The sequence below is a fragment of the Rhincodon typus genome, chromosome 13 (assembly GCF_021869965.1).
Source record: "Rhincodon typus isolate 14 chromosome 13, sRhiTyp1.1, whole genome shotgun sequence".
Lineage (NCBI taxonomy): Eukaryota > Metazoa > Chordata > Chondrichthyes > Orectolobiformes > Rhincodontidae > Rhincodon > Rhincodon typus.
The window spans coordinates 13,416,540-13,430,665 of NC_063344.1; the positions used below are offsets into that span (position 1 = coordinate 13,416,540).

At 41.6% G+C, this 14,126-nt stretch overlaps 1 protein-coding gene across 2 annotated transcripts in view; it reads left to right on the forward strand.

Annotated features, from left to right (window-relative positions):
• LOC109911907 (P2Y purinoceptor 1-like) overlaps nt 1-14,126 on the forward strand; it is a 25,816-nt gene that overhangs the window by 2,085 nt on the left and 9,605 nt on the right. Inside the window, exon 2 of one of the 2 annotated variants that reach the window (XM_048604822.1) lies at nt 10,239-10,314. The gene's annotated coding sequence lies outside the window, so the exon portion shown is untranslated. The remainder of the gene's footprint in view (nt 1-10,238; nt 10,315-14,126) is intronic. The other variant, XM_048604823.1, reaches the window with a different exon arrangement.

Here is a 14,126-nt window from a genome sequence, read left to right on the forward strand (position 1 = left end):
TGTGTGTGTGTGTGTGTGTGTGTGTGTGTGTGTGTGTGTGTGTGTGTATTGTGTGTGTGTGTGTTCATGTACCCTAACTGTCACTAAATCCCATTCATCTATCTCCCGTGTGATCACTGAACTACATTGGCTTTTGGCATGTCAATGCCTTGATTTTACATTCTCATCCTTGTTTTCAAATCCTTACATAGCATTGCCTTTATCTATCTCTGTAGCCTGCTACAGCTCTACCATCTTCTGCAATTTCCAGGTCTTGCCTCAAACAATGTTTGATTGAAATTACCTTCCAGTACCTTTGCATTGCTTACAACTCTCCAACTCTTTGCCCCTCTCAATCTTCATTTCAGATCTTTGTTAAAATCTACGTCTTCGACTAGTCCTAATATCCCCAATAAATTTGCAAACATAGGCATGGTGAGTTGAATGGTCTCCTGCTATGCGATAAATTTCCTGGTTATACCTCCTTCAATAGCTCTGTGTCACATTTTCAACTACAGAGCTATCCCCTCATGCCGGCAATTAGTAAAGCTGGTGCATTGCAGCTGGTGCTTCAAGAGTGCAGACTTTGACCCACCCGCTGACTGAAGGTTTTTACCATTCTGGGGCTTTGTTTCCTTCAATTTAGAATTGAAGGAATCTCAGGAATTCACAATCGCAGGTAACATCAACTGATCTCTATGAGTTTAACTCTCAGTAGTTCATATTTGAAGCAAGCTTATTGTACCGCTGCCCAATACTTAACACCACCCCATCAAACCAAAGACAAGTCAACATTCATTGCAATATATTTACAGTATAAAAGTAAAAATCTCATTCAAATTGCAGGGGGAGCTAGTGAGACCCCACCTGAAATACTGTGCACAGTTCTGGTCTCTGTTCCTAAGGAACTTGCCTTAGAGAAAGTATGGTGAAGGTTCAGCAGACTGGTTCCGATTATAAAGGTATGGTTTATGAGGAGACATTAATGTAAATGTAGTCTATTTATCCAAGAGTTTAAATTAATGAGTTAATTTATTTAAAACACATAAAACCCTAAAAAGTCTCACAGGATAGATCTTAGAAGAATGTCTCACATGCTGTGAAGGGAAGAACTAGAGATCACAATTTAGGGATAGGGAGTTATCTGGTCCGACTGAGATGAGAAGAAATGTCTTCCCTTGAAGAGTTACGAGCCTTTGGAATTCCCTACTGCACAAAACCATGGATGCTTATTTGTTAAGCATTTTTAAGTTGGCAATCAATAGACTTGAGTAAAAACTAAGACAATTAAAATGACAGGCTGTAATTAGGGAGATACCACAAGAGTCAGTGCTGGAGGACCATGTGTTCACAATCTGTATAAATAATATGGTTGTGGGGACCAATTGTAATATTTTCAAATTTGTCAATGACACCAAAGTGGGTGGGAACTTAAGTTGGGAGGAAGGCACAAGGAAGCTCCAAGAGGACTTGAACAGGCCGAGTGAATGGGCTAGAACATGGCAGATGCAATATAATGTGAATAAGTTTGAAGTTGTTCACTTTGGTAGAAATATGATGGAAAGGGAGACTATTTCTGAAAGTGTGAGAAGTTGGGACATCTGAGTGTCGAAAGGGATCTGGGTGCCCTTGTTCGCTAATCATCAAAATCTAGCAAATAGTCTGTTGGCCCTCATTGCAAGGGAGTATGACCACAGGAGAAAGATGTCTTGCTGCAGTTATGTAGAGTTTTGCAACAGGCACCTGGAGTATTTTGTACAGTATTGACACCCTTATCTAAAGAAGGATATACATGCCATAGAAATTGTGCAATAGAGGTTCAGCAGATTAATTTTAAAATAAAGACCTGTGGATGCTGGAAATCTGAAACAAAAACAAAGTGCTAGAGAAACTCTGTGGATTGAAAACAGAGTTAATGCTCCATAGAATCCCTGTGGTGTGGAAACAGGCCATTCAGCCCAGCAAGTCCACACTGACTCTCCAAAGAACATCCCACCTAGATTCATCCTATCCCCTGCATTTCCCATGGCCAATCCACCTAACCTGCCCATCTTTGGACTGTGGGAGGAAACCAGAACACCCAGGAGAAACCCACACAGACGCAGGGGGAATATGCAAATTCCACACAGACAATTACCCACAGCTAGAATTGAACCTGGCTCCCTAGTACTGTGAGGCAGCAGTGCTAACCACTGAACCACTTTGCAGCCCCACATGGTGCAGTGGCCCTGCATCAGAACTCAAAGTTTCTCCAGCCCATTCTATTTTTGATTTTGTTTCACCTGATTAATCCCTGCAGTGGCAGAAGGAAAATTGAGGAAACTGGACCTGCATTGCCTAGAGCTTCAAAGAATGAGGGGATGAACTCATTGAAACGTACAAAATTCTAATGGGTGGGTCAGGGTCGATGTAATTAAAATGCTTCACATGGCTAATAAATTTAAGGGCAACATGGTAGCTCAGTGTTTAGGACTGCTGCCTCACAGTGCCAGGGACCCAGGTTTGATTCCACCCTCGGGTTACTGTTTGTGTGGAGTTTGCACATTCTCCCCGTGTCTGTGTGGGTTTCCTCTGGGTGCTCCGGTTTCCTCCCACAGTCCAAAGATGTGGAGATTAGGTGGATTAGCCATGCTAAATCGCCCCATAGTGTTCAGGAATGTGCAGGCCAGGTGGATTGGCCAAGAAAATGCAGGACTACAGAGATGGGGGTGGGTCTGTGTGGGATGCTCTTCAGAGGATCAGTGTGGACTCAGTGGGTGAAATGGCCTGCTTCCATGCTGTAGGGATTCTAAATCTAAAAAACAGCACATCATCTCAGAATAAGTGGTAGATTATTTGAGACTTGGTCATTGACCATGTCCAAGGCATTTCTATCGATTAATGGCATAATGGGATATGTTGATAGAGCAGGAAAGTGGCATTCAGGCAGAGATGAGCTGCGATCTCATTGAGAGGTGAGCAGCCTCAAGGAACTGAATAACTCCAATATCTTATCCCTTTCTCCATCTTCCTCCCTGCATATGCCTGCAGGTTTAGCACTTTCCCCTGCTTTATAATTTTAAATACACAAGCAGAACACAGTGGGCAGAGAAATAAATGGCATTGATAAAGCATTATATCATTTCTTTAATAAGTCCCAAAAAGCCAGATAAAGCCACAGTGAATTACTTTTGAAACACAGTCACTGTTGGTGTTTTAGGATATCTCAGCAACAATTTGCAAATAGAGACACACCGCAGAGAGAAAGTCAATAAAAAGCTGATCATTTGTTTTTTCGTTATGAGAGAAGTGTGGCCAAACAGATTCCCTGCTCTCAAATAGTATCATGGGACTTTCTTTATATTTCTGCCAATGTGCAGACCGAGTCTCACTTCATCATTGAATCAGAAAGATAGCACTGGCTCCAGTCTGTTTCCTACTTTGTGGTTGGGACTTTGTGAAATCCGAGAGGAACAAAGGAAAAAGAAGTTGCATTTGCACAATACTTTATAATTCTTTTTGAAATCTGTTCCGTGTGCTAGACACTTTCAGTAGTTAAAGGAACTAGGGTTAAAGAGGTAGATTTTGTAATGCTAATACTTAGTTCTAAAAGGTTTTGCAAATTCCATCATTATCATTCCACTTTTCTGTACTGTGTCGAAATTGCTGACTATCAGTATTGTTGGGAGGGACTTTGTACCAGATGCACTGTCCTGATTTCCAGACACAAGACATATTAAAGGTGCTCCACATTGTAAGCAAGATTGACCCCATTGTTAAGAAACACATACAGGCAAATCGAATAGAAATCAGTTGTAATTGCATCAGCTCTTTGGACCAAGTATTCTTTTAATCCAACAGGTCCAAGATGGGTTATTAGACTTTGTTATAAGATTCAGCCCAACATTCTGCTTCTCATAGAATCTCTACAGTACAGGAAAAGGCCATTAGGCCTATCAAGTCTGCATTGATCCTCCAAAGAGCATCCCACCCAGATCCACTCCGCCACTCCATCCCTGTTACCATGGCTAACCTACCTAGCCTGCAAATCCCTGAAAACTATGGGACAATATTTAGTGTGGCTAATCTACCTAACCTACACAGCTTTGGACTGTGGGAAGAAATTAGAGCACCTGGAGGAAACCCACGCAGACACGGGGAGAACATGCAAACTCCATGCAGACAGGCACCCAAGGTTGGAATCAAACCCATGTTCCTGGTGATGTGAGGCAGCTGTGTTAACCACTGAGCCACCCTAAACTCTGCAAATACTCTGCAAATTCAAATCACCTGACGTCAATCTTATACCTTTTGGCCGTAACCCTGCAAATTTTTTTTTCAGATAATCAATTTCCTTTTGAATGCCATGATTCTATCTGCCTGCACCACACTCCCAGACAGTGAATTCCCCAAGTCATAACCAAGTGCTGTGCACAAAAAAAAATTCTTATTTCATAATAATTTCTTTAGCCGATTTCCTTAACTCTGTGCTCTCTGGTGCTTAATCATTCCAACAATGGGAACAATAATGACTTTAAAACCAATCTGGAGAGATAACCTCTGGTCTCTGTGTGCACTGTAAGAGACTGGGCCTACGTTTTTAGTTATGATATTGTTACACATTGTGATCAGAGTAATTGTTCCCACCAGAGCCTGTGATCTATCGCTGTATTGTTTGGATGACAGAAGCAACAGCATTACAAGGTCTGTGATGTAGATTGCTACATTCATTGCAACACTTCACTGTGAACAAGATTTTGTTTTGAATGTCTGTCTGTTTTCTTCTAGCCCCTTCTACCTCCTGGCAGGAACTGAAAAGTTTTCAGAAGTCCAAAAGTAGTCCTTATTGAAAGCAAACCATTAATCCACAAGAGCTCTTGCTGGGGATTTGTGTGATTCCAAGTGTCTTTGTTGAGAAGAAAAGCCAGTTATATTTTTTCTCTCTTGAATCAGATTAAATTTGCACATGTGCACAATGGTTATTTGTAACTTGGCATGATTGTGTCAGGCCAATCACACTGCATTCTACCAGTAAAATGAAGGCAGAGAAATTTCCATTTCTGTAGCACTTGTCATGACTTCAAGATGCCTAAAAGTACTTTACCAACAATAAAGGACTTTTATAGCTGTTTTGTCACCATTGTAATGTAGAATGCCATCTTGCACACAGCAAGTTCTTACACACACAACAATGCGAACCTTTTTTTCTCCAGCATTTTCTATTTTCTTTTCAGATTTCCAGCATCCACAGTATTTTGCTTTCAGAAGCCTGTATTATGTGTTTGACTCCACATTGCGGCCTGAGCCTATGACTTTCTGATATGGCAATAAAATAGCTATAAATTAAACCAAGCTCACTATGTGATTCAGTTTCATATTGGAGTGAAAAATTGGATGCAAAAGGTCATTTTCACTGAAGCATAGGAGGTTAAGGGGTGACCATATAGATGTTTATAAAATTATTACGGGAGTAGATAGGGTAAATGACAAAGGTCTTTTCCCTAGGGTGGGGGAGTTTAAATCTAGGGGGAATATTTTCAAGGTGAGAAGAGAAAGATTTCAAAAGGACATCAGGGGCAACTTTCTTACACAGAGAATGGTTCATATGTGGAACGAACTGCCAGAGGAAGTGGTGGATGCAGGTACAGTTACAACATTTAAAAGAGATTTGGATAAGTTCATAAATAGGAAAGGTTTGGAGGGATATGGGCCAAGCACAGGCAAGTGGGACTAGTTTTGTTTGGGAACATGGCATGGACTGGTTGGATCAAAGGGTCTGTCTCTATGCTGTATGATTCTATGAGTCTGTCTCAAGATGCTACATTGAAAGAGAGCAGAAACACTTTCCCTGATATACTGCGTAATATTTAGCACTTGCTGAACACCACTAGGAACAGATTACATGGTCACCATCACATTGCCACTTGAGCAAGTTAACTGTGTGCAAATTGGTTGCATTTCCTATATTACAGCAATGAATTCAAAAGTGCATCATTGGTTGTAAAGCATTTTGGGTCCTGAAAGGCTATAGAATTTTTTTTTTATTAAAAAAAACCCACAGTGCAAGACTTTTGTTCAGTAGCGGTGAATAGCAGAGATTTTAACAATTCTACATTGAAATCCAGATGAGGAAACAGATGAAAATGTTGGAAATAATTAACAACAAGCCCTTTATATTGGAGAGTAAAGACACATTTATGATTTGCCATTCCGTTTCTCAGTTGATCATTCTGATGAACATTCAGCTACAAAAAAAACAGATGTCAATGTGGAAAGAACATATTTGGATCAGTTTCTGAGTCATTTTAGACAAGATGTGGATGTGGTGTGAATGGGAGAAGCGGTTGACTTTGGGCTTATAGTTCCAAAGCTGTTCCATCACTGGATTGTTGCTTTGTCCTAACTTCCTGGGTCTCTTGCTGGCTAATGGGGATTGTTTGATAGGTATAATCAGTAACTCCATTATCATTGTATTATGTACCTGTCATGGACGGATTGTAACTTGACGACAAAAGAGAAATACTGCAGGTGCTGGAAATCTGAAACAAAGGCAAGCAAGCACTAGAAATACTCAAATTGTTAACTATTCAAAATCGCAAGGGGCCTAGACAGAGTAAATTGGAAAAAGCTGTTTGCATAGGTTGAAGGACAGAGAGTGAACAGGTTGTAGGTTTAAGGTAATTGACAAAAGAAGCAATGGAACATGACAAGTTCCCAAACGAACTTTTTATGCAGCAAGTGCAATATCAAGGGTCCAGGGACAGCACATTAAGGTGGTTAAATCGCATGGGCCTAATCAAGTCCATCCTCGGATGATGTGGGAGGTTAGGGATGAAATTGCAGAGGCCCTTGCAGAGATTTCTGCTTCATCTTTAGCCACTGGTGAAGTTCCAGAAGATTGGAGGGTGGCTAATGTTGTTCCATTTCTTAAGAATGGTAGCAAAGACAAACCAGGAAACTACAGGCCAGTGAGCCTGACATCATTGGTAGACAAGTTATTGGAGAGGATACTGAGGGATCAACCAACATTTGGATAGTCAAGGTCTGAATAGGGATAGTCAGCATGGAGTTGTACATGGGAAGTCATGTCTGACAAATCTTTTAGTGTTTTTCGAAGAGGTAACCAGGAGGATAGATGAGTGTCGGGCAGTGGATGTTGTCTGTATGGACTTTAGTGAGGCCTTTGACAAGTTCCCACATGGCAGGTTAGTCATGAAGGGTAGGTTGCATGGGATCCAGGGAAAGCTAGCTAATTGGATTCAAAGTTGGATCGATGGAAGGAAGCAGAGGGTGATGGTTGAAGGTTGTGCCACAGGGGTCAGTGCTGGGATCTTTGTTATTTCCGTAGATGATCTGGATGTGAATGTACAAAGTATGATTAGTAAGTTTGAGGATGATACAAAATTAGAAGGTATTGTTGATAGCGAGGAAGGTTATCCATAATTACAGAAGGATCTTGATCAGATAGGGATGTGAACTGAGGGTTGGCAAACGCAATTCAATACAGATAAGTGTGAGGTGCTGCACTTTGGAAAGTCAAACCAATGGAGGACTTAAACAGTAAATGGTAATGTCCTGAGGAGCCTTGTGGGACAGAGGGACCTAGGAGTACAAGTGCATAGTTCGTTGAAAGCAGCATCACAGCTAGACAGGGTGGTGAAGAAGGCATTTGGCATGCTGGCCTTCATCAGTCGAGGCATTGAGTGTAGGAGTTGTGACGTTATGTTATAGTTGTATAAGTTGTTGGTGAGGCCACACTTGGAGTATTGTGTACAGTTTTGGTCACTCTGTTATAGGAAAGACATAGTCAAACTGGAAAGTGTGAAAAGAAGATTTACGAAAAAATTGCCAGGACTAGTAGGCCTGAGTTACAGGAAGAGGTTGACCAGGATAGAGCTTTATTCTTTGGAGTGTAGGAGAATGAGGGGTGACCTTATTAAGGTGTATCAAATCATGAGGGGCATAGATAGGATGAATGCATATAGTCTTTTTCCCAGGAATGGAGCAATTGAAAACTACAGGCATAGGTTTAAGGTGAGAGGCAATAGATTTAAGAAGGACCTGAGGGACAACTTCTTCATGCAGAGTGGTGCATATATGGAGTGGGCTGCCAGAGAAAGTGGTTGAGGATGGTACATAGCAACATTTAATAAACATTTGGATAGGTACATGGATAGGAAGGGTTTAGAGGGATATGGACCAAATGCGGGCAATTGGAACTAGCTGAGTAGGCACCATGGTCAGCATTGACCAGATTGGGCCAAAGGGCCTATTTCCATGCTGTATTAAGGTCAGCAATGTGCTCTTTGGTGGCAGGTTCAATCAAGACATTCAAGGGAATTGGATACTATCTGAAACGGAGAAATGTACAGGGCTATGAGGACAAGGTGGAACGTTAGCATCGAATGCACCATTCATTCATATACCCACCATTTACACAATGGGCTGAATAGTCTCCTTCTGTGCTCTAATTGTTTTGTGGTACTCACCAAGCCAAGGCAGCATCTGTGGAGAGACACAGGGTTAATGTTTTACGTCAATTCCTTCACATTAAATGGATTGTAGTCTTTTATTATCACTCAATTCCTATCATTCCAGCATGTTAATTTAACCTTTCATTTGTACAAATGCTAAGTATCTGGACTGCCTACATTATTGATAGCCAACATCTATCTTAGCCACAACTATCAGCAACAACTGTGATGTTAGAAACAACTGAAAATTACCAAACTTATAATCTGTCAAAAAAATTTTGCAAAGTGTTTCCCACACCCTTGAGACCACCTACAAAGCCGATAAATTATTTTTGATGTTCAGCCACTGTTGCAGATGCTAACATGGCAACCAATTTGAGCTCTGCAAGGTCCCACAAAAAATATCTACTGAATGATAGTTTAATGTGCTGATGTTTGAGGGTGGAATATTGAGAAAGGCTACAAGGAAAATTTTGTTGTTCTTCAAGGAAGTGACATCAGATCTATTGCTTTCTGACTGAGCAAGCAGTCAGGTCTTCATTTTAAATGTTTCCTCACAATGGCAATGCCTCCAACACTATGGTGCTCCCTCAGCACTGTACTCATGTGCGAGCCCAGCTCAGGTGCTCCTGTTACATATGGACAGGGCTACTACTGAGCCAAGTTAATGCTGATCTTGCTGTTAATCCAGAGCTTCATACCATGTAACTGCTGCTGACTGAAATATAACCTCTTTCTTGAGAGACTGATTTGGAGACGAGTGCTTTTCACAACAGGAATTTGTCTGCCATTGTCTGTGCATTTTCCTTGCAGCGAGGACACAGCCACCTATATATAGAAACTTTCTGATTACTGCCTCTGTGACTATGATGGAGACGTAGTCGAGAGAGACTGAAGAGCTCCCTTGAACACAGTTTAATGCTGATGCCTACAGACATGTTGCTGCTGAATTCTTTCAGCCATGTGTCAAAGGAGAGATTGAAGAGTGAGGAGGCTACGCCACATCCTTGTTTAACAACGCTGCTACCAGAAAGGCAACAGACGTCTTACATCACAACCATATCCACCAGTCAGCGAGCGCAAGCTTGTTCAGACATTCTAGCTTGGACAGCAAGTGCTGTAGACCAGGTTAACTTATACTGTCAAAACTTTACTTAGGTCTATAACCAGCAGCTATAGATAAGAAATAGGCCCTGATATTGCTATCTGCACTTTTTCTTCAAGTTCCTGGAATCCGTACAGTGTGGAAACAGGCCATTCGGCACACCACCCCTCCGAAGAGCATCCCACCCGGATCCATCATCCCACCCTCTCCCTGTAATCCTACATCTCCCATGGCTAATCCACCTAACTTACACACCCATAGACTCTCTGGGCAATTTAGTATAGCCAATCCACCTAATCCGCATGTCTTTGGACTGTGGGAGGAAACCGGAGCACCCGGAGGAAACCCACGCTGACACAGGGAGAATGTGCAAACTCCACACAGACAGTGGTCCAAGGTTGGAATCAAACCTGGGTTCCTGGTGCTGTGAGGCATCAGTGCTAACCACTGAGCCACCGTGCCGCCCATTGTTTGCTGTCGTGGTAGATACTGTTCCAAAGTTCTCCATCACTGTCTATTGTACTTGGGGTTCTAACCCGCGAACATGACAACAGTTAACCCTAGACTTCGTTGTGGTTCTGGGAGGATATCACCTAAAGGTTGCTTGGTAAGAGGTTTAATAGGATCCATGTGAGGATCTTAACTGTGTTTGAGAAAAGATTCGTTCACTGAATCCAGTTTTTAATCCTTTTTTCTTCTAGATGCTGACTACATCAATTAGCATCCTTGAGGACCCATGGAGAATTTGCCTGATCCTGGATATTCTTGACGATGGTTGTAAGTTTTTGTTCACAAGCCTTGTATGGTTACATTTTGAAACCTCTGCTTGTAGGCTGACTGGACTTAGGGGTATTGCCTTGTTTGGTTATCTGAACATCATGTTGAGGTTGGACAGGATGTTAGGAAGGCCTCTTCTGGAATACTGTGTCCAGTTCTGTTCGCCCTGTTATAGGAAAGATATTATTAAGCTGGAGAGGGTTCAGAAGAGATTTACCAGGATGTTGCCGGGGTTAGATGGTTTGAATTATAAGAAAAGGCTGGATAGGCTGGGACTATTTTCACTGGAGGATGGGAGGTTGAAGCCTGACCTTATAGAGATTTATAAAATCACGAGGGGCATAGATAAGGTGAATGGCAGATATCTTTTCCCTGGTTCGGGGATTTCAAGACTAGGGGGCTTATTTTTAAGGTGAGAGGAGAAAGATTTAAAAAAGACGTGAGGGGAAATTTTTTCACACAGAGTGGTTTGTGCGTGGAATGAACTTCCAGAAGAAGTAGTGGATGCAGGTACAGTTTCAACATTCAAAAGACATTTAGATAAATACATGAATAAGCAATCTTTGGAGGGATATATGCAAAGCGCAGGCTAGTGGGACTAGTTTAGTTTGGGATTATGGTCAGCATGGACTGGTTGGATCGAAGGGTCTGTGTCTGTCCTGTATGACTCTAAATGAGCAATCATTACCGAGTGCTAGTCTCTTTTAAAACAGAGATAAGGTGAAATATTTAACTAAGAGGATTGTGAGTCTTTTGGAACCTGAAAACATACGGAAAGCAGATCGCTTGAAATATTTTTGAAGCAGAGTTATATTCTATTAAGCCAGGGAGTGAAAAGTCATTACAGGACATGAGAGCGTGATTTGAGGCTACCATTATACTGTCCTTATCTTATTAAATGATAGAGCAGGATCAAGAAGCTGATAGCATACTTTTGCTCCCAGCCATTTGATAATATCGTGGTAAATATGTTTGTGTATTGAGTTTCGCATTCCCATCTGTCCCTGACAACCTTTATGTCCTCTACTGAACAAGATTCTGTCCACCTCTGGTGTAAAAATATTCATTGTCCCCATCACCACCAAATTCTGAGGTGGAGCTGTCCAAAGCCATTCAACATTCATTTACAAAAAAACAAAATTCTCATCTCTGCCCTTAAGAGCGACCCCTAATTTTATCTGACACATCTCCTTGGGGAACCGTCTCAAGGCAAATCACATCAAGCTGATTGATAGAAAATAAAGGAGGAGCATCCTAATTTAGAGTCTAATAAATTTGTGCATTGCGGACTGTCTCTCATGATAGCTTTAGCGCTAAGAACTATATCTAACCCCTGTATTCATTATTTTGGTCTCCATCACTTTCAGTGGCAGAGAATTCCACAGGCTCTACTCCCTGGGCGAAGAAATTTGTCCTCAACTTGGCCCTAAATGACTTAATCCGCACTCTTAAAGTGTGATCCCTGATTCTGGACTCTCTGGTCATAGAAACATTCTTCCTATGTTTGCCCTGTCTAGTTCTGTTAGAATTTTATAGATTTCTGTAAGATACCCCCTCATTTCTCTTAAAAACGGTGTAGTTGAAGGTACATGCTTAAATTTGGTTCAGCATCTTTTTGAGGACCATCAATGTCAAAATTGCAATGTTCAATGTGCCCATAAAAAAACCATAGGTGATACAGTTGTGATGCCCCCCCCCCCCGCAGCATCAACAATGGCAATATAAAGTATCAGCTCCGAATATTCATACTGATCCTGCATCGAACTCCTCAATCAATAGAGAAACCACAGAAGACGATTAGTACACTCAGACACATTAGAACAGTAAGGACTCTATACAACGATGACCTGAAAAGGTGCCTGATCTGTTGGACATTTCAGGTTGTTCGCTGCTCATTTAATCTTGGAAGGAATCTCATTGTCAGGGTGGCCTTTGTTTCAAGTACAAGAACTTTCATCGAGAATTAAGAAACTTGGATTTATCCAAAGTCGATCATTTCCTTAGGACATTCCAAAATGACTCATAGCCAACAAAACTATAATTTTTTTCAAGTGTAGTCACTGATACAAATTAACAACCACAGCAACCAAAAGGCCACAAAGAACGTGCGGAATAAATGCACATTTCAACTCAATTAGCAAAATACTGTCCTGGCTGGAAATCACAGATAAAAACAGAAAATATTGGAAATATCCAGCGGGTCAGGCAGGAAAGAGAACTAGAGTTAACATTATCAGGAGAGGATGATTCACTGGAAAGCAGATTATGTTTTGTGCGTATTAGTTTAGGGGAAGAAAGCCTGACTTTAAATGCTGCCATGAGTTTTTTTCCATCTACCTGCTGTGTTTCATTTGAGCATCAGAGCCTCCAGAAGTGCAGCACTTCCTCGGTACTGCACTAAAGTTCTGCTTAAATTATGCATTGAAATCTCCAGAATCAGAATTGAACCCATGACTTTCTGACTCAGAAATAAAAAAATACTTGCGCCGTGGCTGACGACTCAAGCTCCTTTGCCAAACAGTTTGAAATATGTTAAAAAGATACAAGTTGTTCGATTTATAAGGCCAAATGGACTGTTCTTTCAGAGGCACAATGCTGTGCAATTCAAATATTTGAACAATGAGGGTTATTGAGCATGGAGCAGTGGATGGCCATTCAGCCCTCAAGCCTGCTCTTACATTCAATAAAACCATATGTGATATGATTGTGGTTTCAACTTCACTTTCCCACTGGCCCCTCATAACCTTTAACTCCCCTGTCTATCAAGAGTCACGCCAAGCCTTAAAAATATCAATGACCCAGCCTCCACTGCTTGCTGAGGAAGGGAATTCCAGAGCCACAATCCTCTGAGAGAAAATATTTCACCTCATCTCTGTTAAGTGGGAGATACGTAATTTTTAACCTGCCTGCCCTGATTCTAGGCTCACCCCCAAGGAGAAACTTCCTCTCTGCATCCACTCTGTCAAATCCCCTCAGAATCTTAATAAGAATGCCTGTTATTCTTCTAAACTCTAATGGGTAGAGACGCAACATCAGTACACTGACATGTATTAGATTAAAGGAGTTATTGAATTTTATATTGGGTAGGACCTACATTACACAAAAGCTACTACATTGTAGGGATATTTTTATGAAGCATCTTAGGATAGTTCATGATGCTAAAGACGCTGCCTAAATATAAGATGTTGAATGTATAATGATTGCAACAACTGCAAGAGCTTAAAATGAAGTGAAAATCTAGCTGCGTGTGTGGCTCATGGTTTGGGACTCAAGATCAGTCTGTGGGGGCCATCGTGGTCTTTTTTATTCACTCATGGGACATGGGCATTGCTAGCTGGGCCAGCATTTATTGCCCATCCCTTGACAAGGTGGTGCTAAACTGTATTCTTGAACTGCTGCAGCCCATGTGTTGTAAGTAGGGCCACAATGGTGGTGGGAGGGAATTTCAGGATTTTGGACCCAGCGAAGGAACAGTGATGTATTTTCAATTGAGTGGCTCGGAGGGGAACTTGCAGGTGGTGGTGTTCCCATGTATCTGCTGCCCTTGTCCTTCTAGATGGAAGTAGATGTGGATTTGAAAGATGCTGTCAAAGGAGCTTTGGTGAATTTCTTCAGTGTTCCTTGCAGATAGTACATGTTACTGCTACTGAGTGCCAGTGGTGGAGTGCTTGAATATCTGTGGATCTGGAACCTTTCAAGTGGGCTGGATGGTGTCAAGCATCTTGGAATTTCACTTATCCAGGCAAGTGAGGAGTATTCCGTCGCATCCCTGACTTCTTCAGAGATAACAAGGTGTAGAGCTGGATGAACAC